The sequence below is a fragment of the Zonotrichia albicollis genome, chromosome 1 (genome assembly GCF_047830755.1).
Source record: "Zonotrichia albicollis isolate bZonAlb1 chromosome 1, bZonAlb1.hap1, whole genome shotgun sequence".
In the NCBI taxonomy this organism is placed as follows: domain Eukaryota; kingdom Metazoa; phylum Chordata; class Aves; order Passeriformes; family Passerellidae; genus Zonotrichia; species Zonotrichia albicollis.
In genome coordinates, this window is record NC_133819.1 from 18,624,505 (window position 1) to 18,650,485 (window position 25,981).

Here is a 25,981-nt window from a genome sequence, read left to right on the forward strand (position 1 = left end):
CGTCGGCATGGCAGTTTCTCACCTTTTCCTCCTGCATAGCCGCTGTGTCCTTATCTTAAGATCGTGCATCACCATGTGTTGCGGCTCGTATTTTCTCTCACCCGTGCCATGTGGTAGACTGTGACCCTTTGCTGTGTTAATGGCTTGTAGATGGTTATATTTGTTTACTTTCCATGTACCTTGGTTATTGGTTTTCACCTCTCTCTGATAAGTAACACCTAACATTAGAATTTATTATGCACCTTCAGTTAATTTTTCATGCCAGTGTGGTCAAGACAGGAACTCCTGTTAGGAACACTTTTATCCCGTGGTTTGTGTGTACATCTTGGATGTGGTTGCTGGTTTCATTGCTGCTTGGCATCTTCAGCTTGTATCACTTCTCTGGGCTCCCTTGTGATGCCCTTTCTTTTCTCTAGATGCTCTGCTCTATGTGTGACTCTACTCAGTGTCTCTACATGCACCTTCACCACTTTTTTTACTTTCTTCCAATCAGTGTTTTTTTCCTCAATAATGAAATACACAATTCTTTATATGCTGCTACTTTACCCAGAATCTCTAAAAGACATTTTGGCCTTTCTCTGTCTCCTAGTGCATTCTGTACCCCTAATAACTTCTCTCTCCAGTGCTGTATTCTGGGGATTGATCCTATTTAAATGGCTTCCCTGCCAACTTTGACGTTTATTCTGATGTAGTTCTTGTAGGTTTTGAGAGTAAAGACTGTATTTTCAGGTGCATTTCACTAAGGCTGTGTCTAAAAGGAGAGGGAAGATGTCTGCAATGTATAAGTGTCCAGTTTTGGGAACTGCTGGCTGTGATTGCTCTGACTCTGTTTTATCTCTTTCTTTCCTTGAGTCCTCCTTAAGCACCCAGTGTTAAATGCTATGGAATGCCATCAACTATAGAACCCAGCAAGCACTGCTATTCATGTTTCATTTTCAAGACCCTAAAAATCTACGTGTTAATTCTCAAAGAAAATTTTAGTGTTAGATAATGTAGGTATGCAAAACTTAGTTTCTGTTAGTGATGTTCAGGTCTGATATGCAACTCTTTGTTAACATCTTCCACAGTCCTTTCTTCTAGGGCCAAATCTCTACCTTGCCGTGTATGTTTAGCAAAATGTTAATTTTAACAAGCAAATATTCTTCTAGTTCACATTTTTACTCCTAATCATAATGGCAAACTTGTATCACTTGCAGTGTGGGAGCGAGGAAAAAGTTGGTGGGAGTGCAACACAAATGAAACAGAGTTTTTTGGGTTTTTTTTGTTTAAAGTGTACTTTTCTTTAAAGAGGTAACTCATATTGTCATTATAGCCAAGACTGGAAATGTACACATGCAGCAAAGTAAACCTGTGAGTGGAATAATGGAGTATGCAGTGTTCGGAGTTGAGCTTCTACAGGAATCTGTAAGATTGGAAAATGCCGTCTGGAATTACAGGTTCTGTCACACCTTTGTGTCCTTTGTTCCTGCTGCTTGCTTCTCCAGCTCTGTGTCTGAAACTTCCCACAGGATCCTGGTGTCATCCTTGGAGGGATGTTGTCCTGCAGTGCCTCTCTGGCAGCTGCTGCTGTGCAGGTTACCTTAGAGAAGGGTAATGGGTCCTGTGACAGGACCAAGGGAGGTGCACAAATCTCAGGTGTGCTGTAGCCTACCCTGGCTGTCTCAACACTAAGCTGTCTTTTACCATAATGTCTCAATCTGATGCTTGCACATTTCTTCAGGTCTTCTGCTATTTTTTAATACTATGGTTTCATGGAGCTTATTTGTTTTGTATGTCATTATTGTGTTAGTTGGGATGCTTTTGACTGTAGTGCTGTAATTTCACTTTTTGTAGTTCTGGTACTAGAGGTTTCCTCCCCTGAGTTCAGGTGGTTTTTCTGTCAGCAAGAGTTGACTGTGTGTGTGTGACAATAGCCTTTATGGCCACACCTTTGAACTCTTCAATTATCTTTGATTCATCAAGGCTTGCTTTTCCTGCCACCCATTCCTATTTCATTGCCTTTTGTCATGTCCTTATAATCTCTTCTTCCTTCATGAACTTCTGGGGGAGAGGGTACTTCTGCATCTGAGATGTAGATGCTCAACTGTGTTTGTTAGCAGTAGTGTATCAGGGCTGCCAGATTTCTTCCAAACATGTCATCTTGTGTTTTGAAAAAATATAGGGAATTACTCTAATGCTTCCTTAAGGCATTAAAGCAGCTTAGGTTTTGATGGGAGAATTGTGGCACTGATGGTTGAACTCACACATGATGTCAGAAGCTGATGCTGACCTCAAGTGAGAGATGCAGAAGGTGTTGTGGGAAGTGCTGTAGCTCTCAAACATGCTTTGGTGAAGGCTCTCTGTGTGGATTTTTTCACTCAAATTGGAGAGAAATGATTAGGGTTTTGTTGCTGTTCTATGCTTGCAGGAATGTGGGGTTTGTGTTTTGTCGTTTTAAGGGCCTTGTGGAAGCCTCTTGGCACTCTCAGGTAACTCATCCAGCTCTGGTAAGATGTTAAGTTTGAGCTGCTGTAGTTTTCTGGTATCAATGGCAAGGATAGAGGGTGATCTGAACAAAGTGATTGTTGAGGTTCTGAATGTGGAATGACAAAGTAAGATTGTGACTGTCTTGGTTGTTAAATAACTGACCTTTGTTCCTGATTTCAAAGAGAGATGGCTGAGCAATCTGCAAGTGCTCATGGAATGGTTGAGGTTGGAAGGTCCCTTCTTGTCCAACCCCCAAGTGTTAGGGATGAGCACCTAGATTAAGAAGTATCTGATTTTTATACAAGGACACAATCTATCTATTTGGCTTTTTATCAGACCTAATAGTACCATAGCATGAGGAGGTCTTGCACTGTTATGTTGTTACTATTGCTGTTCTGACCAACCTTGGAATTGCTCTACTTTCCCTTTCTTTGGTGGTTCTTAAATTGATGATGTAACTGACTTAAATGATTAATATAAAACATTGCTGGGTTCAAGAAGTTTGAGCAGAATGGGGATGTAATTTTTGGCTTGAGAAAAGGTTGCATTTCCCTGTCCCCCAAGTGGTTACTGAAGAAAATAGAATCATAACCTCTTGACAAATCTGATGTAATAATAATTTCATTAATCACTTCAATATAGCCAGTTTAAAACCAACAAAGGAATCAGGACCAAATAGTATTCATCTAAAAACTCAGATGAAGCAGCAGAATTAAAGCAGAGGCTATGCAGACTCAGTATTATGATGACCAGTTATCTGAGAATGAGAACATAGAAATGTGATGTTAACATCTTGGAAAAATTCCAGGAAGATCTGAGGAGCTACAAGCTTGTATGGTGGACAAATGAATGGGTCAAGTTAATGTTACAGTTCTTACAGCTTTTAATAGTTGATGCCTTCATCAATATGATATGCTTTGGATAAATCAACTTTGCATCAGTTGAACCTGTGGCTCTTCTTCCCAAAATATGCTTTTGATTATAACTTGTTAATATGGCTTCAAGGGGATTATTTGTTCCTCTACTTTTTTTGACTTGCAACCAGGAAGGCACTACAAGCCTCTGAATGTCTTTTGAAATTTGTGATACAGTTCTTGGATACAAAGGATCTGATAAAAAATTTTTTATGTAACTTGTTTGTGAAGATGTATTAGAATGCATGAGCTGTTCTGCTGGAATTGAGCTGTGTGTTGTGTGTCAGGACAAGGAGGGTCTGCATAAGGCTTTGGCTGCCACTGGTGATCACGTGAGGGAAGGGGTGGGGTGGGAGTTCTGCCAGCCCTGTGCATTGCAGGGAAACAAACACTGAGCGCTCTTTGGGGTACTGGAAGGGGCCTGGGAGCTCAGGTGCTTGAGGGAGAGGTAACAGGTAGGACTTGCTGTCCTGCATGGTGGATAAGTATGTAACCTGAAAAATGTTGAGAGGGATATTTTCTTCAATATTGGCTTATGTCTTTCTTGTGGCACATGAGCTGCCTATTGAACCAGGCTCTAATGTGTTTGTGTGCCTTTACTGTAGAGAGCTAAGTGTATTTATATCCACTGCAAGATGGTGGCTTTGGTAGATGCTGCTGCAGCATGAAGTCAGAACTGTATGTACAGAGCCTGATTTTGGTCTGAAGCCTGTGAGACACTGGTATGTAAGCAACTCCAAGAAAGTGCATGAGGTGAAAACCAAGGAGTTGGATATCTATGGCTGTGGGAAACCACAACCTCTCCAGATGAGCTGGATGTCTTGGGCTAACAGGCTGCTTTCAAGAATGCTGGAACAGATGAGCTGTTGTGTACTGTGTCAGGTAGCAGGGTCTGACAGGGTTGTGTCTGTAGAATGCAATGTTTGCAATGTTTGGTGCTGTGGAACTGATGGCTGTACTGTTTGCATTTTGGGCTTTTTTTTTTTTTCTTGGTGAACTAACTCCAGGCTGGCTGCATAGACTCAATGCCTGTTTGTGTTGAAACATGCTGTTTGCACTCTTGATTTCCCACCTTGTGGTTCAGTTCTCTCTGAAAGGAATCCTGTTCATCCACTCCAGGACTGCTTCATGATATGCAGTCAGTAGGTACAATAAAGCACTTTGATTTACACGTGCACTCCTGGGCTGCACGGAAAGTGTGAGGTAGCTGCACCTTAAAGACTATAGTTTCTAGTAAATTGCTGACATTGAATTGCACCTCTTGGCATTGCTCTGTAAGAAAAGGAAAGAACACCACAGCAAACTGTGTGGCTTTTATGGTATTATCAAGTGTTACTGGAGATGGAAGAAAACTCTCAGTAAGATTTCTACGTGGTCTGTTTTATGCAAATGCATTGACTGAGGCATGCAATGCATACATTACCACAGTTCAAAAGTTGTGAATTTGTATGTTATATAAATAAAGTTCTTGGACATATATTCAGTAACCTATTTTTCAGAAATAATGGTGATCTTGGAAGTTGTCAGTGTTGTTTTGTCTGGTCCTGCTGTAGTTCTGGCTTTGAATGGGTTATTGTCCAGAAAAAAAAATCTACATTAAACTATTTTTCTTTGAGAACTTCTGAGGAACTTTTGAGTTCATAGATTGGTCCCTTAGAGTGGGTAGAAACAGCTCTCTCTCCTGTGTGTCTGTCCAAGGAATACTCTTAAGTCCTCCCCAAGAACAGCCTACCTGTACCCATGCAGTTCTGTCTTTTCTGGCTGGCAAGGTGCTCAGAACTAGAGCAAGGAAGAAGGGAAATAAGGAGGGGTAGCCCAGAAACTCAGCAGTCTGTTTGCTCTTCCCAATGACAAGCTGGATTGCTCTCCACAGACATATTTTGGTTGCTCTTCTACCACTCAGACTGTTCTCCTCCCTGCTGCTCTCTGAGGTTAGAGTATGTGGGTGCAGTGTTACTAAAATCATGGAGTGTGCATCATCTGCAAACGATTTAGCAAAAATCCAGCAGTTCAGTCTTCTGAGCTTTGGAAGTATTTGATCAAGTAAGACAAAACTTCACTTGCATGTGATTATACTGTCACTTCTTCAGATGATTTTGTCAAAACTATGAGCTGTAAGCTATTCTTGCTTTGTTTTGTAAGATTATTTTATCTTGCATGACAAATAGGATATTCACTGTGACCTTCAAAAGTGTGCTGTGAAATGACATGGAGCCTTGTAGCACCTTGGTGCCTCACTCATTTCTGACAAAGAAAAGTTTTTCAGCTAGTGATTAAACATCATGTCTAATGGTCTCAGCCTGTTCTGAGGTTGCTTTCTGCTTCTTGTTCAAAGTATGTGTTAAGGAGATCTAAATTGGAAGGCATGAGATTGAAATGCACTGTCAATTGCAACATCAGAATTCTCAGTTAGATGAAATGTTTCCAAGTTTCCAAAAATAATTAACTTCCATAATACACAACTGGGTGATAGTAGTAGCAGACCTCTATTTGAATATTGAGGGATTCTAGAAATTCCTGAAATTGTATTTCTTTTAAGCCCATGAATGTGCTGTCAGCATTGAGGCAGTAATAGTCCATTGCACTGGTTCAAGCAAAAATATAATCAGAAAATCCAGTTTTGTCTCTGGTGGCTTTAGCTGTAATGTCAGTTCATTCCATAAAAGTAATTGTGTGGTTTTTCTTAGTATGTTACTGGGACATAGCTTTGCATCCCTTTATGGTTAAAATCTTCCTTTCTGAATATGTTACTTGTAAGTTATACATAGAACTGAGATTTTCAGCAGCTCTGGAAACTCTGCTTGTCCCAGAAGATGTAAATTATTAAGGTTGTGTGAAGTCATCATTGATATTATTCACTTGGATCCTGTAGAACAAAGTTGTTTCGATTTTGAGTAGTTTAATGGCTTCTAAGAGTCACCATAGAGAAGTGCTAGTGATAACTGCAGCATTTGTAACTGGGAATGGTGCAGGGTACAGGTTTCTTTGTGTTTTGGGATTTCTTTTAAATTGCTGAATTTAGAGGTAAACTGCTGGTAATGTATTCTGTTCTGTAAATGCCCTGCCCTTATCTTTTTGTTCAGTGTTGTTGCATATAAAAGTGACTGAAACATCTAGACATGTAAAGCTTGTATTTTCCATAAAAATGGGCTTTTTGCATTGTTGTCTATTAAATTTCTACTTGGATGTTGTCCAAGAATTTTTTTTCTTTCATTGTTGTCTCCTTTTTTCAAGACGCAAAAGTGCTTTGGAATCTACCAGTTTAAGTAGTTTTAAAGACACCTACTCTTAACTTTTCCTGACAATTCATTCATGAAGTACTCTCCTGATTTCTTTCAGGTTATCTTTTTCTTCTTTCTTGCTGTTTAGAAGAATATACAGCAGTAGGAAATTGTTATGTTTGGGAACCCAAGGGAGCTGACAGTATTCAAAGCGCAGTAAAAAGGATAAAACAAGCAGTCTTGGTTTGGTTTGGGGTTTTTTTCTGTCTGTAGCAGCAATAATGTTTCAGCTCTTTCTCTCTATATTTCTTGTTTCACTAATCCTTTAAGGATGTTTCCGTTATAGTTTGATCTTCACATTGCAGAAGTAAAAAATGTTTTTGGTTGTTTATTTTTCCCCCAAGTAGTTCTGCATTTGAGCTGTAATTCATTGAAGGGATTGACCAATTCTTAGTGTGAGAGAGTGGGTAACCTGTGCTGGAGGCCTTTGGTGCTTGAAAAAGGCTCTGCATTTTATGGTGGCTCAAAATTCATCTCCTTTGCTGAAGTTCTAGGTATGTGCCCATGGTGGGATCTGACACAGCTATGTAATTGGTCTAACATGGAATTTTGTAAACAACTTCCCAGTGGGCCTTTTACTGCTTGACTGCTGTGGGTTGATGTGGATATGATGACTTTAGTCATCATATTTGTCTGTAAAGCTGTGTAAAAAAAAAAGAAATCATAGAGGCAGGCCTAATTTCATTCTGTTGAATGATAAAGCTTTTATGCTCCATCTACAGTCATTTTACAATTAAGATTAACATGGTTTTCTAATCAGATCTAGAGAAAACTGTAGCTTCAAGGGAGATATTTGGAGGTATCTGTGGTGCTATTTTAACTTTAAGTATGTGGTAAAATTTAAAAAATAAAATGAGAATTCAGCATATAAGATGTTCCTTAATTGGTTTGGTGCTTCTCGTGCTCTCAGCAGAGCCGGTAACAAAGAGTCTGTGGTGCTGTTGTGCAGCTGGGCCAGTGAGAATGAGAGTCTAAGTGATAACAGAGGGGTTTATTTTGTCTCTAAGAATGGGTCTGATACACATTAATTTCCTCCTTTTATTCATTTTAATATCTGAAATGTTTTGGTTTTCCACAGAATCCTAGTGGGCTAACAAAATTCATGCAGCATATGAAAATCTGCAGGTTTGCTTTTGATTTGCTTCTTAGTCTTTGTGCTTTTGCTTAGCTAGCTGCTGTGCAGGTTAGAAATTGTCTTCTCTTTTGGTTTTTTTCCCTTGCAGTGTAAAATTGTTGGGTTTCTCTAAATTACAAGATTTGGGGATTCTGGGTTTCTTTTGTGTATTGTTTGTAGTCAGTCTTGTTTGGATGTTACTGACTCTGTATAAAAGTGATTTGTAAACAGTCTCACATAGGTGATGATGTGTTGTACACGTGGTACATGTTACAGCCATGCAAACAGTAACAGTTTAAAGCAGGATTCTGTATTCCTGGCCTCCCATCTGAGGCTTTGCTTAAGGGCAGGTTTCCTAAATGACCTGGTTGCAGGCCTTGCAAACTATTCTTACTGATGTCAAATGCGGGGTGAGAGGTGAAGAAAGCTCATATGCAATCTCTGATAGATGGGAAATTCATCCTTATCAGTGTTAATCTAGAAAATTTGTGGAAGAAACCAGACAATGCATAGGAGCTGTTGAAATAAAATTGCTTGCTAATCCTTGTATGACTGAAGAGAGAAGGAAGAACTAGAGGGGTCTTTCCACATGGGCTGTAATTCTGAAGTGCTGCTATCTCCAGTACTGTGAAGTACTCGTTGAAGGAAGCATTCAGTGCTGATGAGGACATGAGAAAGCTGTGAAATGGCCTTACTGCACTGATTTGGGTTGAATAGCTTCTCCTTTAAGGGACAATGATTGTTTAGACCTACCCATAAAACTATTGCAAATGATTTTTTTAGTGTGATTGATCAATGCTTTACTACATTTTATTTATTTATTTAGCCTAAATTGGTTTTATCAAATTGATCAGTTTTAATTCAGTTTTATCAAACTGATTTAGGCTAGCTTTTGTATTCAGTAATCACCATTTCAAACTTAGTGATTTCTGTAGTGTTCTTCTGTGGGATATAAATGCTGTGATGGGAGGATGAGAGTTGGTATGCCATTTAACTTTGTGGCAGTCTAAGTCATATTATGAATTGCTTTACTGGATGTTGTGTCTAGCAATGGCTGCTAAAATGTTATACTACAAAAAAGTCTGTAAAATTTAATCCTACATGGAAGCCGCTTCCCATTTCCTATTAAGATTTATTAAAAATCTTATTCAATTCATGCATTTCTTTCAATTGATTAAAAACTTGAAATAGGTGTGTTTTCCAGTCTGAGTCTACCTATCTATTGAATAAAATGTATTTCTTCTGTCAAGATATAACTTGTGTGGCTTGTACTTTCTGTTCTAATTCAGAATTTTCTATTTCTTCTTTAGAAGCCTTTCCACACTCCAAGCTAAGTCAGCAGCCTTCAAAACAAAGCAAAAAATTCAAATGTTGGCTTGTGTCTGTTGAGAATGGAGTTTTCATAGTTGAAGTACAGATTGAGGTGATCAGCCAGTCAGTTGTTTTTTGCAGCTTACGATGGTGAAAGAACAAACTTCTTCTGTGTATAAATTGTGTACTGTATTTGAAAATTAATTGTAGCTGCCTTATATTTATTCTCACTTACATGGTGCAGAGTTCCCATGCTGGAGGGCACCATTACTTCATGTAGTAAATATTTTTGGTCTTTGCGTTTTCTGTTTGAGTAATACTAGGTGTTTAATTAGAAAGTAGTTGTGTAAGTTTTTTGTTTTGTTTTAAAGGAAAACTAGTTGTTAAACTAGTTGTCTGCTAGAGAGATAGACTTAATCTATTTCTGACTTAAGAATTTCACCAATCATGATGACTTTGGCCTTTCATACACTTAACCTCTCTTACCTACCAACAGATATGATCTGTAGGCACCTTAATTTTCTGGAGGAGATGCAGAGCTCTGTTTAGTGACCTTAGATTAAAGGACAATAGGTGCTGTATCAGTTAAAAAATAATGTGATTTTTGGTGCACTTGAGAGCACTAAACAGCCTTGCCTTATCTGGCAGTAGTCTGGAATTGTCTTGGGCAATGCACCCGATGGTCAGTGAGGGCCTGCTCCCATCCCACAGTACGGGTTTTGTCTCCCGTTAGGGCATCCCTCCATGCCAGCCACAAGCTCCTTGGATACCTTGAAGGAATGCTGAATGCTGTCAATGTGCTCTCTGGTTTCTACTCTTTTTTCTTATTTTTTATGCACTTCTGTATTATCCTTGCACTTCTTTCTTTAATAAAAGCAATGAAACCAGTGGCAATAGATGGTGTCACTGGGGAGCACATGTGAGCATAACCATGTTTTGCAGTGCATTTGCCCCCTGTACCTTTCAGCTGCCACAGGTTTTGATTAACAATGTTCAGAGGTGCATTCCTGGTGGTACCTTTCAGTCTGGTGCTGTACAGTGGATTTGTAGAACTGTCAGCAGTGTCTTGGATCACTTACTGATTTATACTTGCCAGCTGCAAGCTCTGCTCTGTGTAGGAAAGGTGCAGTTTAAGGCAGCAGTCTTAGCTACACTGAATCTTATCTCTCTTTTTTGCTAGATCACTTGGTTTGGTATTCCCTTGCTTGTGTACCTACCCAAAACATCTGGCATCACTGCATGCTTGGCTCTTGAGGTTGTCTTTGAAAATGCTGAATGAAGCCAGTGCCAGCACCAACTCCCCAGCAGGAGACCTTTCAGCTGCCTTTTCTCTGCCCTGAAGACTGGCCACTAGACCTTGCTTTTTGTACCCTGTTCATTAATTTTCTTTTTGTAAGACTTTTTCCTCCCATCTTGTGTTAAGTCACTTTAATAGCCTTTGGTATGGAACCTTGTCAAAAGCTTTTTCAAAATTGTCAGGTCCCTGGTGGCATTTTTGCAGCACTGGCTTATCTTCCTCACCTGCAGGTGTGCAGTTTTTTATATACATTTATTTCAGCAGCCTCAGGTGATAGCTATGGTCCTGACTTATCAGCATGTGGTTTGCCTGTTTGGGTAATATGTCTAATATATATTTCAAGTTGAAGTCTCTTCTTTTGACCTGCAAGGAACACAGTTGATGTGAGAATCCCCTGAACACCTCCAACAGAGAAGATTCATTAAGTGAATTATGAAATTACTTGTCTGTAACTTTGTTCATAAATGAAACTTTTCATAGTTTTGTCATCAAGCGGTCTCTAACATCTTGGTTTTGATTACATCTGAAGAAATAAAGGGTTTTTGAAAATAAAATAAATTGACACTCTAGTTTGCTTAGACAAATACAGAAGTCCTCAGTAACATGCTGGAAAGAAATAGCAACACATTTTCTTAGCTAATGCATTCTATGAATTCTAATGGAACTGGCACAGAAATCCACCACGTTGCTGTTGTGGTTATTTATTGTTGGAAGGAAGAAGAGCTGCTGTTGTGCCATTTTCCCTGTTTGATTAACTGCCCCACGTGAATGATTGAGCACATTTGCATAGGAACCCAGGCTTTTAACAGAGATATCCATAGGGAGTTCAGGAACATATCATCTGCTTCTGGTCTCTTTGCTTTGGTTACTGGTTTCAGCTCTGTAGCATCAGTCATGGACAGTAATTCCCATTTCAGGCAGCAAGACAGAGGGTTTGGGCTTGTGTTACTGCTCGAGTTCAGACTTGAGCAGAGTTGGTTTGTGTCCTGTCATCCCTCCCTCCTTTTTGACTCGCTGTTCCTTTAATCATAGTAAATCTGTGGATTTATTATTTCTGCAGCAAAGTTCTTACTGTGATGTATTTAAGTATATTGTTTTGGGAACAATAAGAATATTTTAATCCAGTTATTGTAATTCTTATGGTACCACTTACTTGCTATGTCTTCACTTATTCCTACTGGTTTAAGCAATTTTTTGTTATTGCATAAATCACAGTGAAAACTTCAATTTTATGTTTTCTACCGGGTTTTGGTATTGTGAAGAGAAACATGACAGGGTTTTATGAAATACCCTCACTTCCAGAAGTTTTTAAAAGGTAGAGACTTGCTGAAATAACTTTTGCAGCAGGGAACTTGTTTGAAATAGAGGTGCTTTAATTGAACATACTAAAGCTAAAAGTTGTGTCAGATAAAGGGTGTTGAATTTCAAGTTTTCCGTACAGTTCTTTATTATGTCCCTGAACAATAAACAGATCAACTCTATGTAGAAGAATAAGAAAATTGATTATACAATAAAGTCATAGTTCTAGGTCCTATTTAAAGGAATTAAACCCTGTCTCTAATCCTGTGTGTTGCTTCCATGCTGTGCATGCACCTTGACTATCATCAAGAAATGAGAATTTAGGGTAGACTGTGCTGTTTGCCAGCATCTGCATGTCTGATGTGGTACATTGAGAAGTCAAATTTGGGAACACAAGGAAACAGTATCTAGAAAAGAGTGTGGGGTAATGAAAGATGAAATCAGACTGCTTTCTGGGAACAGTGGTTCTGTAGGTGCAATGTACTGGGCGCAGAGTTTAGATGGAGGTTTTGTAGCAGAGGTGTAGGTGGTAAATATTTCCTGTTTTAAGTTCCATTTGGGATTGTCTCTCTAGGCTGCAGTTGGTTTTAGTGTGACAGCAAATTGCAATATATAGTTTGCTTTATGTTGATTTTTAGGTAAAACTGTAATATTTAATTCTCTCAGTCTCTGAAGATGTATGTTTGAGTGGACTGTTTTTACATCCAAAATGTTTAGGTAATACTATATTCTCCAATAAAAATGGATAGAGTTGGAGAGAAATCCATTTGAATTGAAAATCATGCCCTAACAATAAAGTACTTTAATTTTGATGTTATATTTCCTATTTTAAATCCTGTTTTAAAGTTTTCTGCACAAAACTTTTGTCAGCATTCATTTCATAATACCTGAAGTCTAAAAAGTAAGTTGGGACACGTTTAAAAAGTGCTCTTGCATAGGTTGGCATTGTGCATTGCAGAATGTTGACTTCCCTTGTAAATGTATTTGTGAAAATAAACACTGCTTAACATTGAATATGGATATCCACGTTTGCTTTCTAAGAAAAATTCTTTCATTTGTCTTCTGTGTGTTTGACTTCCTCAAACTTCAGATTTTTAACACAAAATTACTTTTTTTTTGGAAAGGAAAATATGACTGGTATTTAGACAACTGTTAGCAGGTGCATATCTCCCTAAATTTCTGACCAAAAGGAAGCAGAAGGCTGTAAAATGTGTCTTCACTTCTGGATTATGTAAGATGCATTCCTGTAGCTTCTGGGGTCTTTTCTAACAGATTAACTCAAAGACACTGTCATTGAATTAATGGTATCCCATTGTTATCAGGGTATTGGTTATCCTGTCTGCTGCCATGAGATATGAGAGCCTTACATGACAGCTGCTTAGACGTGATTGGATTGATACTATGGCCAGGAAAGGCAGTACTGGACGAGGTTGCTTTCTGAAATTGATTTCTCAGTCAAGATAGAATTGTATCTTGATCAAGTATTCAATATTTTGCAATTCACCTAAGACAAATATACAAACTATTTCCCATTCAGTTACAGGTGTAGAGCTTGTCATACAGCCAAACACCCTCCCCACCCCCCAGTTACGCCGGGGCTGCTCCTGCAGTCTCAGAGTTTGGCTGCAAGGCTGAAGGCAGTGCATGTCCTGTAGTCATTGCCATGCCTCACCTGGCTGTGAGATTCACAGCATAGTTCAGTAAGATGACTTTTTTACTCTTCTTGAGGGCTAGCTTGCTCAACCAGACGTTCCTCTTGGACTCTCCATTGACAGAGGGTGGATGGATAAAAAAAGATTCACATATAAAAAAATTCAGTGTTCCCTCTGACAACCCCCCCCAATCTATTAGTGGATTTAGGCACGAAGGTAAGAATGGCTAAAAAGATGGAGTCTTGTATGAGTTGGCAAAGGTTAAAAATAACAAACTGTCATGGTAAAAATCTATTTTTCGTCCAGTTAAATAGTGAAACCTGTATTGCCAGTTAAAAATGAGATGGGATGAAGTGGTGGTAAAAAGAAAAATTAAGACTTCATGAACATTGATCTCACAGATACTCTAAAAACATGGAAAAATCCAATGAAACGTGGAAATTAACAGATCTTTCCCCCTCCTTCCCTGCTTAATTGTTGGGATTTGTTTTTTGGGGTTTTTTTTTGGTTGTTTGTTTGTTTGTTTGGGTTTTTTGGTTTTTTTTCTTGTTTTTGTTTTTTGTGTGTGACTGAATGAATACAAAAGCCATTAGCTTGTGTGCTAGGCTATGGTAAGTGTAATACAGATAATTTTTCAGTCTAGAAAAGGCTGTTCTGCCTCTCAGCCCAAGGCTGTGTCCTCTGGGATTTTGGTAGTAACAGATTCATATATTGGCAGTAGGTACCTTGAAAACAGGATTAGTTTTCCCTAGGATTCTGTCTTGCAATGACTTGGTTAAGGAAAAGCATAGTTGCAAGAGAGGAATGAATGCTGTAGGTGAGCTGTACTAGTGTAAAATCTGTCAGTTCCCCTGATGCACAGTGCAGGGTGGCACTTTGCTGAGCCCAGCATTGGCAAGAGGAAGGAGAGCAGAAGAACAGAGTGAGCCAACATGTGCTTGGGATAGCCAGCTGCTCCAGGGAAGTTTCTTATGCTCAGTCTTGCTGGCTGCCTAACAGGCTTGAGGCCTTCTGTAGTCAATTTTTAAAATAATTATCTAATTGGTGGTTTTAGCAAGAATTATTGCATATGCTCTGGTATAACTGCTCTAAAATTGTGTTTCTTTGCAAGCAATCAGGAAAAGTGCTGCAGTTTCTAATATAGCCCAAGGACAGGAGATAATCTTCAAGAGATGCACTGCTGATCTTTAGACGACATTTTGAAGTTGCATCTTGCTTATTATGCTGTCCTTTGTTTTCTTTGTTTAAGTTGAACCTTGGTGGTTTTATTTGGATAAGGTATGGACACCTATCCCATGTTCTGACAAAGCCTGGTTCAGATGGTATTTTGGATGAGTTGAGCTTAAATTTCTAGGCCACAGCCTTTCTTCTAGAGTCCCAATGATGGTAGCATCTTGACAGAGAAGAGCAAAGGCAAGTGTTCTTCTCTTAGCACTGGGAGAGCACCTGTAGCCCCAGAAAGGAAGGTGATGCTTCCTTGTAGACCTCCTGCGTGTCTTCAGTTGAGCTTTGTTACATTCTTTACCCAGAAAAGATGCAAACAAAACTTCAAAATTACCTACACTGATAATTTTTCATTTCTTCAGTTTCTTATTTCTTTCCCAGACATTGTAACAAATCTGCCTACTAGGACTTGATTTTCTAGATTAATGTTTGGCAACAGGTTTACAGTTTTTGCTGCCATTAGCTTGCTGGACTTCCTGGTGGTTTTCTTGTTAATGTTTTGATTTTATCCTTTTTTTGCATAATTTTTTCCCCAAATGAAATCCCTTTCTTCAAAGTGTTAATCCTGGAACGATGATGAAGTACAAGACAGTTAAGGAAATGGTTTCTTGTTCTTTGGTATGCCCAAAGCCGTTTTTCAGCCAGCCAGTTGTGAGTGTTTGTACAATGAGGGCGGTGTCCGGGGTCCCTGGTGGCCGCAGCCGAGAACTGCTGTGCTGCTCTGGTGCCTGGGTGCATCCAGGAACCTTCTGCAATGCGCTTCTGGAGCTCATAACTGCTCTCTGTTCTTTGAGGACATTTTCCATGGCTTCTGTGCTAGCTACTTCTTGGTTTTCTTTCACTCTAATTTTTAGAGGCTGCAGGAATGAGCAGTCTGACAGTCCTCTCCATTCTGCTTGGGTTATACTCTACTTTGCCTTCTGAGTTCATTTCCCTTTTTTATTTGTCCTCTCATTAAAAACTAGTTATCAATCAGGGATGCTTTACAGAGATATCTGTAACTTTTAAAGCACCCTTTCTCTGGTTACTTTTCTTATCAATGTGTTTGACTCTTCTGAGATATCTGCAGTCAGTTCAAACTACATGTAATCATGTTTGGGAGGAAAAACCAAGGGTTTTTAAATTTCTTGTTAATGTCCAATGTCTTCTGTTTGTCACTCCTAATCTTTAAGGTCATCTTTTTTCTTTGTTGTGTGGTTGGTTGGTTTGTTTTTAAATGTATTCCTGCTGCCATCAGATTGTACTGTGGCTTTCACTGCTCATCATAAATTCAGTCTGCCCTTTCAGCTTGGGAGCTAAAGTGGTTGCATGCACCCTGGTTAACTTACATTTCAATTACTTCAGGAACACCCTCTTTGTCTAATCCCTATGCTTTCTGTAACTGACTGGCTAAAATTGGTTTTGGCTTTTCAGCTGGACCTGGAGATGAATTGCCAAGCAGCAGGCACTTAGTGTTGCCTTGATATTAAAGCTACATATGGCTTTAGGCTGCATGTTACAGTTGCCCTGTATATTCCCATTTTTATTTTAATCCTTACATAGTTTGGCATTGTTGGTAGTGCTTTTTTGTTTATTTGGTTTTTGTCTTTGCCAGTTCACTGATTTCTGTTCAGTTTTTAGTCTCTTCTTATTCATGTAATTCCTGAAGATCCGTTTTTACTTCTGCCTGCCAGAATCAGTTCTATCCCTCCTTTCCCAGCACTGTAGAAGAAATAATTGTCCTAAGTTTCCCAGTATATACTTTTTTTATTTGTGGCTTTTAAAAGTTATTCTTAAATAAATACTTGATATGTTCTATATTTCACTATGTAGGTGTTGTACCAATTATTATTTTGAAGGAGGATTTTTTACAACTGTATTTGAAAATTTCTGGTCTAGAAATGAAGTGTCTTTGGATGAGCAGGCTGGGTTCCAGGGACAAGCAAACACAGAAGTCAGATCTTTCAGACTGACCTCTTCCAGCTGGAAAGTTTGACTGTCTGGAGGTTGCTTTTTAAATGGCAAAGATTTAGCAGACTGCCTTGTGTGAGCCTTCTTTTCAGCAGAGCTTGTTCTGCTCAGTTAGAAGTAGGTAAGTGGCCACCCAGTACTTACACAGATCGGGTTGAAACTGGACTGCTGGCCAGAGGATTTGGTAGAAGTAAATCAATAGTTCTTTCTTTACCAATGAAGTAATGATAAGGCATGGAATACCTCTGCTGTCAAAACTGTTGTTGGTTTTGGGGTTTTTTTCCTGTTCATTATTCCTTTTTCTGTTTTTAAATTTCTGTGACAGAAGTTGAATTCCTAACTCCATTGCATGTGCTGGTCACTATTCTGTCTAACAGGACAACACCAAGAAGTCTTTGTACTTTACCTTCTGCTATGGGCAAAGTACCCAATTGGAATAACTGCTGGGAAGAAAAGGTAGTGGAATAGGATTGTGTGCATGCAGGAGCACATAGAAGCTGCTAGTGCAGTGACACTGGGTGTGCACTGGGAGCTTTACTGCAGTGCTATTCCTTGGTGTTCCACCAAGGTCGTGGGGGAGACCTTGTGGGCTTTCTGTAACTCAGAGCGCTCCATGTGGGAGTGATGGGCAGCCATGGGAGCAGTTCCATGAGTCACTGAGGGGTTGAAATTGAAATAATCAAGCTCTTGCAGCCTGGCTCCGTTCTGCTCTTACTTTGTTAGTTCTTTTCCCTGTTTATTTGATCTAGACAAACCCTCCCAGTTTTTTGGTGTGTTGTGTGCTTGTCTCCCAGTAGGTCACTTGTGATTGTAGAGCATTAAGGCTTCTCCTGACATAACAAATGTCCACAGTTGATTACAGCTGTGGAGCACAAAGAGACTGACATAGCTGCATACTTGCTGCATTAGACACTGCTGGAGACATGAGCTGCTGTTTCACTCTTTCTTTTGAGATACTGCCAACAGGCAACACAAAGTCTGAGGAGATGTTTGTGCTGTTCCTGCTAATTATGTTATGAAATTCTTCCTAATTGCCAAATTAAATATTATTAGTGTCAAGCATTACATATATTATTCCTTTTAAAGAAATAAATTCTTTTATTGTGATGCCTTTCTTTTTCAAAATCTAGTGTTGGGGATATGGATATAGATTATTATTCAGTACAATTTGAATTAAAAATAAAGCTTAAAAAAAGAGATCTGAAACCATTGCTGAATTTATCGTGTGAGGCACTACAGTGCTCTGGGGCAGATATACCAGAACTTCAGTGAGAAGAACCATAAAGATTGTCAGTATTCAGTAATTATAGTTATCTCTCTACCATACTGATCATTTAATCTGATGATTGAGATTTTACATTTTTAAGTTCAGTTTGGGTTTCTTACCACTTGATGGCAGTGAAGGAGCTAGTGTTGCCGGGCAAAGGTTCAGGGCAAGAACCATTATGAATAACAAAAGAGGAGGTACAAAGGAAGCCTCTGACATTTAATATTGTTCACATTTCTAGGTGATATTACATATACCACAAATGACAGTAAATGGAGAAAAGCCTCTAGATGGAGCTTCAGTACTTTCAATGGGGGAGAGATTTTTATACTCAAGTGGCTTCCTCCTATTTATAATAATTGTTTCTAACAACAACTTTTCCATTTAGACCTGGAATGATACCAGACATTATCAATAAGTAATGTCAGTGCTTCTGCTGCTATAAGTATACTACTTGAAGAACATGCAATTCTGGAATTTTTCTCACACCTTCTGTTCAAATCCTACAACTTCTCAAGATTCTTAATAATTCCCAGGTATTGTTAGAAATGTGTTTTGTAGGTTAAGGATCAACATAATTATTCAAGATTTTTTAAAAAGAAGATAGTTGGATTTCACTGGTAACCAAAAAGAGAAACTTGAAAAATACTGTTCACTGGGAACTGCCCTGCAATATTTACTGCTGTGCATGGTCTAGTCCATTGAGGAGGTGTTTGTTGTAACATTACATACTACAATGCACGGATGTGTGTTTGAGGCTCTTTATTAGTGAAGGTTCTTTTGCACTTCCTACACCCATGTACACCTCTTGCCAAGCTGGTATGGGGAAATGAACCATATAATGGCCCTGCTGTAGTAATTGGCTCCACATGGGTGGACTCTGGTGCACAGACAAAACCTTATTTGAAGTAATTGGTGCTTTGTGTAGGTACAAGGGTCTGTACATGCAGATTTATTTTGGATCCTGGGTCAAACCTTGGCATTAGTAAAGGTTTCAATTTCATGCAGTGTCTTTGACGTGTAAGTGGTTTTGAATGAGTATCAAAAACATCCATGCAGATGCAACTTGACTGAACTTCTTTGTTAAAATACACATAGCTAATATTTTGCAGTTATATTTTTGATGGGATGATAAGTAAAGACCTTGGTTTAAGTTTTCTATGTGAGCAGCCTGTTCCTAATTTAAGAGAATGTCAAAAAGCAGACTCTAAATTTGCATAATTATCAAATATTTTAATCATTATCAGCATTATTCTAGCACTATAATAGTATTATATAAACTCACAGTTAAAATAAGTTAAAATTGCCAGAGCTATCAAATATTTATTTAGGTTTCAGATGCCATTCTTATTTTTAAAATTCATTAAAGCATGTTATTCTTCATAATTAGTATTATTCCTCATATTAATGTTAGCAATTCAAATTGATGGACTGCTGCGCTGGTTAAGTGTAATGGCAGCCAGAGCAAACTTACTGGGGAAAAGTCAAGTTTATTTTATCAAATAAGTACCAAATAAAAATTCTGTCAAGTGGTAGAAAGAAAAGGTTAGAAGATGGAGTCAAAGGTAGTGAGTATTTAGAATGATGGTTTTAGTCAGGGGAGACTCATTGGCTGGAAATGCCCTTGTGAGACTGTAGCATTTCATCTCTGGCATTAGTTTGTTGTGTGGCATAAAATGGTGTTGGAATGGGTTTCTTGTCAGTGCTGTTTTCAGTAAGATGTGTTAGAAAACAATGTAATTTTACTCCATTACATGGTATGGCTGCATTTATTTAATGTCATTGGAAAATCTTAGCTACTGTGGTGCAATACAATTTTATGATAAGGTGGTGCAAGTTTTTCTAGCTGCTGCTGCTGTTCAATTTGGGGGAATCTGAAATTTGAAAGATACAAGAAAATTATAGCAGCATTTGAAACATGAAATCTGTTTTAAGAAGTTAATGTTGACCTTACTGTGTTTTGCTTGCCAGGATGAACAGCATAAATGCCAAAAATCAGATATGGGAAGAATGCATCTATTTGTGCAAAATAAATTTTATATTTCTAGGTGATTGTTAAGAATTTTAGCAAATGTAACTTATAAAAAAATCTGGTTCGTTGGTTTGGTTTTTTTTTTCATCCTAGAGATAAACTTATCTAGCTGATGAGCAACTTATCCAGGGCTGCATGTTATATGACTGCATACAATTGTTAATATTGTGTGGAAGAAATCACATTTCATAAAAGGGGGGAAAAAGGCTGGGAGTATAATGCAACTCTCGTGCTTCCTAGAGGGTAACTAGTTTGTGCTAAATAGTTTCTATATTAATCAGTGCAGTAGTTGCAATTCCCCAGAAGCAATGTGTTACTTTTATTTCTCCTTATCTGGTAAAGAGTTGCCAATAATAGTAAAGGTCTCAATTTCTAGGTTTTATCTCTGTGGAAGTCAGCAAATTCATATTGATCTTTTAAAAATCCTCTGGCCTTTTTCTTTTACTGTGCTAACACTTGGGATAATTTTTGCCCTGAAACTGTCTCTTAGTTATATCTTTATATTAACTTTATCATTAAAACTTTGAGGTTTGTTGATGGCATTTTTATTTATCCTTGACTGCTGAGCAAATCCCAAATGGTCACTTCCTGTGTGGAAGTCAATTCTTGGAAAAGGCATAAAATGGAACAAATTACCAACCAGTATCTGGAGTTAATAGCCTTGAATATTCCTATGTTTACTCTGATGTGTATTTTGAACAAAAAATTAATGCCCTTTATGTAGGCAATACTTGACTTTGTAATTTAAAAATAAAAATGCCTTACCAGAACTGAAGACGATTGTGAAGTTCATTTTCACATTTACTTGCTTTTTAATAGTGATAGAGGAAATTCACTATTGAAAGCCACTGAATTACTGAAAATAATCAGAAATTTCCCTTCAATGAAGAGACCCTCTAAACAATTTTAATTGATATTAACAATTATAGAATTCTATAACAATTCTTTGTTGTAATTGTAGAATAATAGAAAAAATTATAGAACTGGTTATAGACAACTGTGTAATGATTAACATTTATTGAAATGTTTAGTGAGAACAGAATGAATATGAAGAATTGAAAATTGGTCGTATAATTAACTCTGTTTTATTTTCCCATAAGAGAGCATTTCAGAATTTGAACTTCTGTTGCAATTTATTTATGTGGTGAACAGCAAGTTTTTTGTTGATGTGCCCTTATTCAATACTCACTTATATTTCAGACTCAGCTAAAGATTTCTGTAGACTCATTTCATAAAGAAAGCAAAATTTTTCAGTTTATAGATATGAGTCTGACTTGAGGTCTGTAAATATTATTGAATTAAAGTTTAGCATGCTTGACAGTTTGGGAGCATAATTCCATCAGTATTTAGGCAGCAGTAGCATTTAACTCCTATGTAAGTATATGCATGAGTCCTAGTATTCCTGAAAACTTGTCTAGCTGGAATTTCAGTATTTAAAACAGTGTTGGTTTAATTGCATACAAGTTTTGATTGCCCCGTGTGGGAATAGTATGGTTCTATATTTTAAGTTATTCTTTTATATAGTGCAGGGAAACTACATCAATTATAAAATACATGAAATATTTTATCAAAAATATTACTACAGTACTTAGAGTCCAGTGAACTTTTTAAAGGAAAGGCTTGGATTAGTCATATTTGTTCAGCTTAATGGAATTTGTCTTCCAGGGTATATAAAGCTTTTCAACTCTCAGTCAAATGTTTTACATTTAATGTGATAAATAGAGATAGAAGCGATATAAAGTGTTGCAAGTGTGTCTTGTATTGATACATGCTAACAATGCCATTCACATAAGTAAAACGGTTCTGGATTATTTATAATGTCTGAAAATGTGCCTCACAAATTATATTTCAGTAAGATTCCAAATAATTTGGTTAAAAAATTGGTGCAGTTATTTGTGATCTAAAAGTAGACATCTCCATTTGTTTTTCTGAGTACCCTCTCATGTAGGGAACTTCTGTTGAATTATTAAGGAAGAATTTCGTTGTACCATAAGAGAATTAGTAATTAAAACACTTTACCACTTTCTCATGTGGCTGCCATTATTTTTAGAATCTCATTATTTTCACTATACTTGAGAGATTTTGGAAGGTGCTGGGACTTGGGCTGCTTTGTCATAGGTGATAAAAATACCTAAGCCTTGCAGAAAGTGCTTGGTAAATACTTCTGAGTCTTTTGAGACAAAAAGTACATTTTCCTGTAAGAGAGTCATCGGTTGCATGGACATTGTGTTTCAAACCTGTCCGTCTGCACCCAGGCTCATCTGCTTTAAATACATGCAGTCTCCTTTCCTTTCCTAATTGATGCACTTGCTTTACCAGTTCCTCCCAACCCTTTTAGGATGATATTCTGTGTCTGTGAAGACACCAGTCCTACTGTACATCTCACAGAAATGTTCCACTTATAAGGAAAAATCCATTTGTGTTCTATTTGTGTCAAGATCAGTAATTTGAAATAGGCAAGCTGTTAACTAGCCAGATTGTTCTGCAGTTTAGTGGAGCCTGTTAGAATCAAAATGATGCTTCAGAGAGCTGGGGTTTTTTTGAAGGGAGGGGGGAAAACACTGCTTGTGAGTTAGTATTATAAAGCAGGTCTGCATTGGATATGCAAATTTTTATTCCTTTCTGAATCTGCTCGATTCTGTGTCTTTTTGTACTGCAGCCATGTACCTTAATATCACTTTTAAAAGAACTAGGAACAAATTTCTAGGGCTGCATGCTCTAAAATTAGGGAATGTCAGTTTTCAGAATGTTTCAAATCTTAATTTGGTTTCTTTGTGCTTGTTCATTGTGATGATTTTTAATTCACTACATTATATTCTACAGGGTCTTTACTTATTCAGGCTCAGGGAGAGATCTGGCCCCAGTGCAGCTTCAGGCTTATGTATTGAAAGAGACTGTTGTCTGTAAAAACTGTTTAACCTGTGGATGTTGAGGGTATGTAGAGAGTGGGGGAGAAGATTGCGGGGGGAAATGGTTTCATGGGTAAGCTAGTCAGACGAAAAGTGCCCTTGAGGATTGAATTCTGTTCCTCTCTCTGCCACAGAATTCCTATGCGATGCTCGGCAAGTCGTTTAAACGAAACTTTTCCCAAGTGGTGACTAATTGATTTGAGTGCTCTGCAATTCTGGTTGCATAATTTGAGGTACTAGGGCCTTATATGCAGAAATGCTGAGGGTTTGCAGCTGCAGCTGAAGTCGATTAAAGTCTGTGCCCTGAATGTATGAAATGTTGTTTGATATCGAGCACTTGGAAAAATCATATCTGGGATAAAATCAGCGCCTGAGATTACAGATGATTTTACCTCAATCTGTGCCTCATTTTATGATATATTAAAAAAGGTAAGTAATGTCCACTTGTCTCTTAAGAGACTACAGTGGTGAATAATATTGATGAATTCTGATGCCATCAAGATGGGCTTCAAAACAAATAGCCACAGCTTCCAAACATGTCTGAACAGCATGCAGCTCCGAGCAGATGAGGCCACACATGAATAAATGCGTGGAGAAAAATCTGAATGGCTGCTCGCTGGGTAAGCACTCATCTTCTGCGTGTGGCATAAAGACAGAGTGGCAGGAGTAACAACAGATTGTAGTTCCTTTTCAGGGAATCACTGAGCTCTTCCCAAATCCCCTTTACTTGCTTGGAATATTCATTATTGTTTGTAGGATGTATTATCTTTATCATATTTCTGTTATCTACTGATTTTTAAATGGTAAGTTTACATTTTAGACAGAATTAAATTCAAATTAACCTCTTATCTTTTGGCAGTCTCATAATTTTCTAAACCATACATTCTCTTGCTGCTTACAGAGTTTCATACTTTCTTTTGATTCAAAGAACAAAACCAGAATTTGACCAAATATTTTTATCCTTTAGGTCTGTTTGCTCTTTGTTGACATTGCCACAGGGTATTCAGCTTCCACTGCTGGCATCTGCTTAAAGTTGGCTCAGGGTCTGTGTGGTACTGATTGGAAGAGGGGAGCTAGATGAGGAAACAGATTAATTTTAGTGCTTTCTTCCTTCTTTCTGGTTTCTTCACTTTGAAGTAAATATTTCTGTTATGTTGTCCTGTGGTACTTACTGGGACAGATTTTTTCAGAGCTAGTTTTGCAGTATTTCTGCCACCACTGTTTTGTGCTTGGGTTTTCTTCCTTCCAAAAAAGACAAGTTATGAGAAGAAGAAATTGCGTCTGTTGGGGAAAAAAACTCTCCATGTATTGGATTCCATGGCTGGGATTATGACGCAGAGGGAAATGCAGTTTTGGCATATTATTGTTACTTGCAGGATTGTCAGTAACAGAATGCTTATTTCTGTGTAGGAGCTGTGTACTTGCAGTCCTTTCCTCTTCTCCTGTGTGAAAAGTTACCTACTAATTATATTTTTACTTGTATGATGATTTTTCTTTTAGTCTTGACTTCGTTACTTGAAAACTTGGATGAGAACCCATGTTAAGATTTATCCTTGCTTCATTTAAATCTTACCTTATGCATTTGAAATATTCTACATTTCCCAGTGTTTCTACTTGAGGCAGCAGGACCAGAGTTTTATCTCCCAACTTTCACTGTTATCTTTGATGCTGATAATCCTGTAATCCCATGTTGAGAGGCAAGTAATGAATTGGTAGTAGCCACTACCTTCTGCAGTCAGTTGGCTGAAACAGATTTCTGGTAGCACAGTTAATGGGATGCAACCTGTGCCAAGTTTTTATTGCTGCTCACTCAACTGCTGATTCTTCTTTTCCACAGGCATAGTAAAAGGCATACTTTTCCTCTTTATTTTGTTCTTTTTGCCTTTTGCAGTGTTTGTATTGCTACCAGCTCTGCTCACCCAACTTTGTAGGTCCTGCAGTTGGCTCTCTTTTGTGCTCTGTAATCCTTCCAGCCTGAGGAGGTATATTTGAAAGACAGGTGTCAGAAGAAAATTCCTCTTATCTGTTACTTCTGCTTATGATGGCAGGGAAATGAAAATGGAAATGGAGGAAGCAAGAGATTTCTTCAGTCGTTCAGTTTCAACTCTGCTTTTGTGATTTGAGGACAGGTCTCTATGGGTGGGGGACACATGATGGGAGGCAAATACAATCCATACAGCTGCTACCTGTGAATATCAGTGGCTGAAAAACTGGCCTTGCATTAGCTCCTTTAGTTGTTTTTCTCTCAGGAAGCAGGGAGCATTTCCCAGTCTGTTTCAGTCATGACTTCGGGGTAAGTGTTGAGTAGGGGCTGTTACTGTGCCTTTCTCAGTGCTCTGAGGGTGCTGATGAACTATCCAGCTTATCAGCACAAAAGGCTTGTTTTTGCTGAATTATTTTTGTGCATAAGGAGAGAAACAGACACGTCTTAGTGGTTGATAGCCACTGCCTTTTGTAGTGGTGAGGCTGTTGGGTGTTGCCCTCAGCTGACTGAAGAATGCTTAAAGCAGATCACAAGTGTTTCCTTCACTCATCTTCTCTGCTTCTCTTCCCTCTGCAGACCTGTGCTCTGTCTCTTGTCTTGTCTGTGTTTCAGTGTCTGCTTCGGCTCTTGCAGACCAAAAGAGGAGGAAGTTTATGAATCAGCATGAATTACCCCCCTCCTTCCTGCAAAAATGTCTCTAAAGTACTGGAAGAGAAGAGAAATAACTGCTTGCAGGGAGTGGCTTTATGAAAAGCAGGGAAGGGATCTTTCTGCCCCTTGCTTGGACCTGTGTGGTTCAGTTAAAACATTTTGATTTGAAAAACACAGAGGGCAATTCAGGGAACAGCATGCCACTGTGTGTAACAGTATCTGCCCACAGCTGCCATAAATCTTGAGAGGTAATTATCTTCCTTAAGGATTATTTGGCTCATTCTCGCTAGAAATAATGTCAGATAAGCATTTTTAGAGACCATAATACCAGTTTTCCTTACAAAATTGCTACTGAATGGGAAAGGCTGTCTTCAAGTCAGTCCCGTCGTAAGTCGTTGCAGTTATGTGGCTTTTCACATATGTCCGCAATTTTTAAATTTTAACATTATTTAGGCTTCAGTTGCTTATAAATTAATTTTATGTGTGAATTTTAATTAATGATTTCTAATCTGAACTTGATTTCTTTATCTGTGTGCCTTTGGATATCAGCTGCCTAATTTATGGCTCATAGATATTGTGGCAGGTTTTGCCAATAGCGCTTTGCGATGGTCGTTTCCCCTTCCTCCTACC

At 38.3% G+C, this 25,981-nt stretch overlaps 1 protein-coding gene across 1 annotated transcript in view; it reads left to right on the plus strand.

The window, feature by feature from the left end:
- Positions 1-25,981, plus strand: part of DNAJC1 (DnaJ heat shock protein family (Hsp40) member C1) — a 106,839-nt gene that overhangs the window by 735 nt on the left and 80,123 nt on the right. The gene's annotated exons all lie outside the window — the stretch shown is intronic.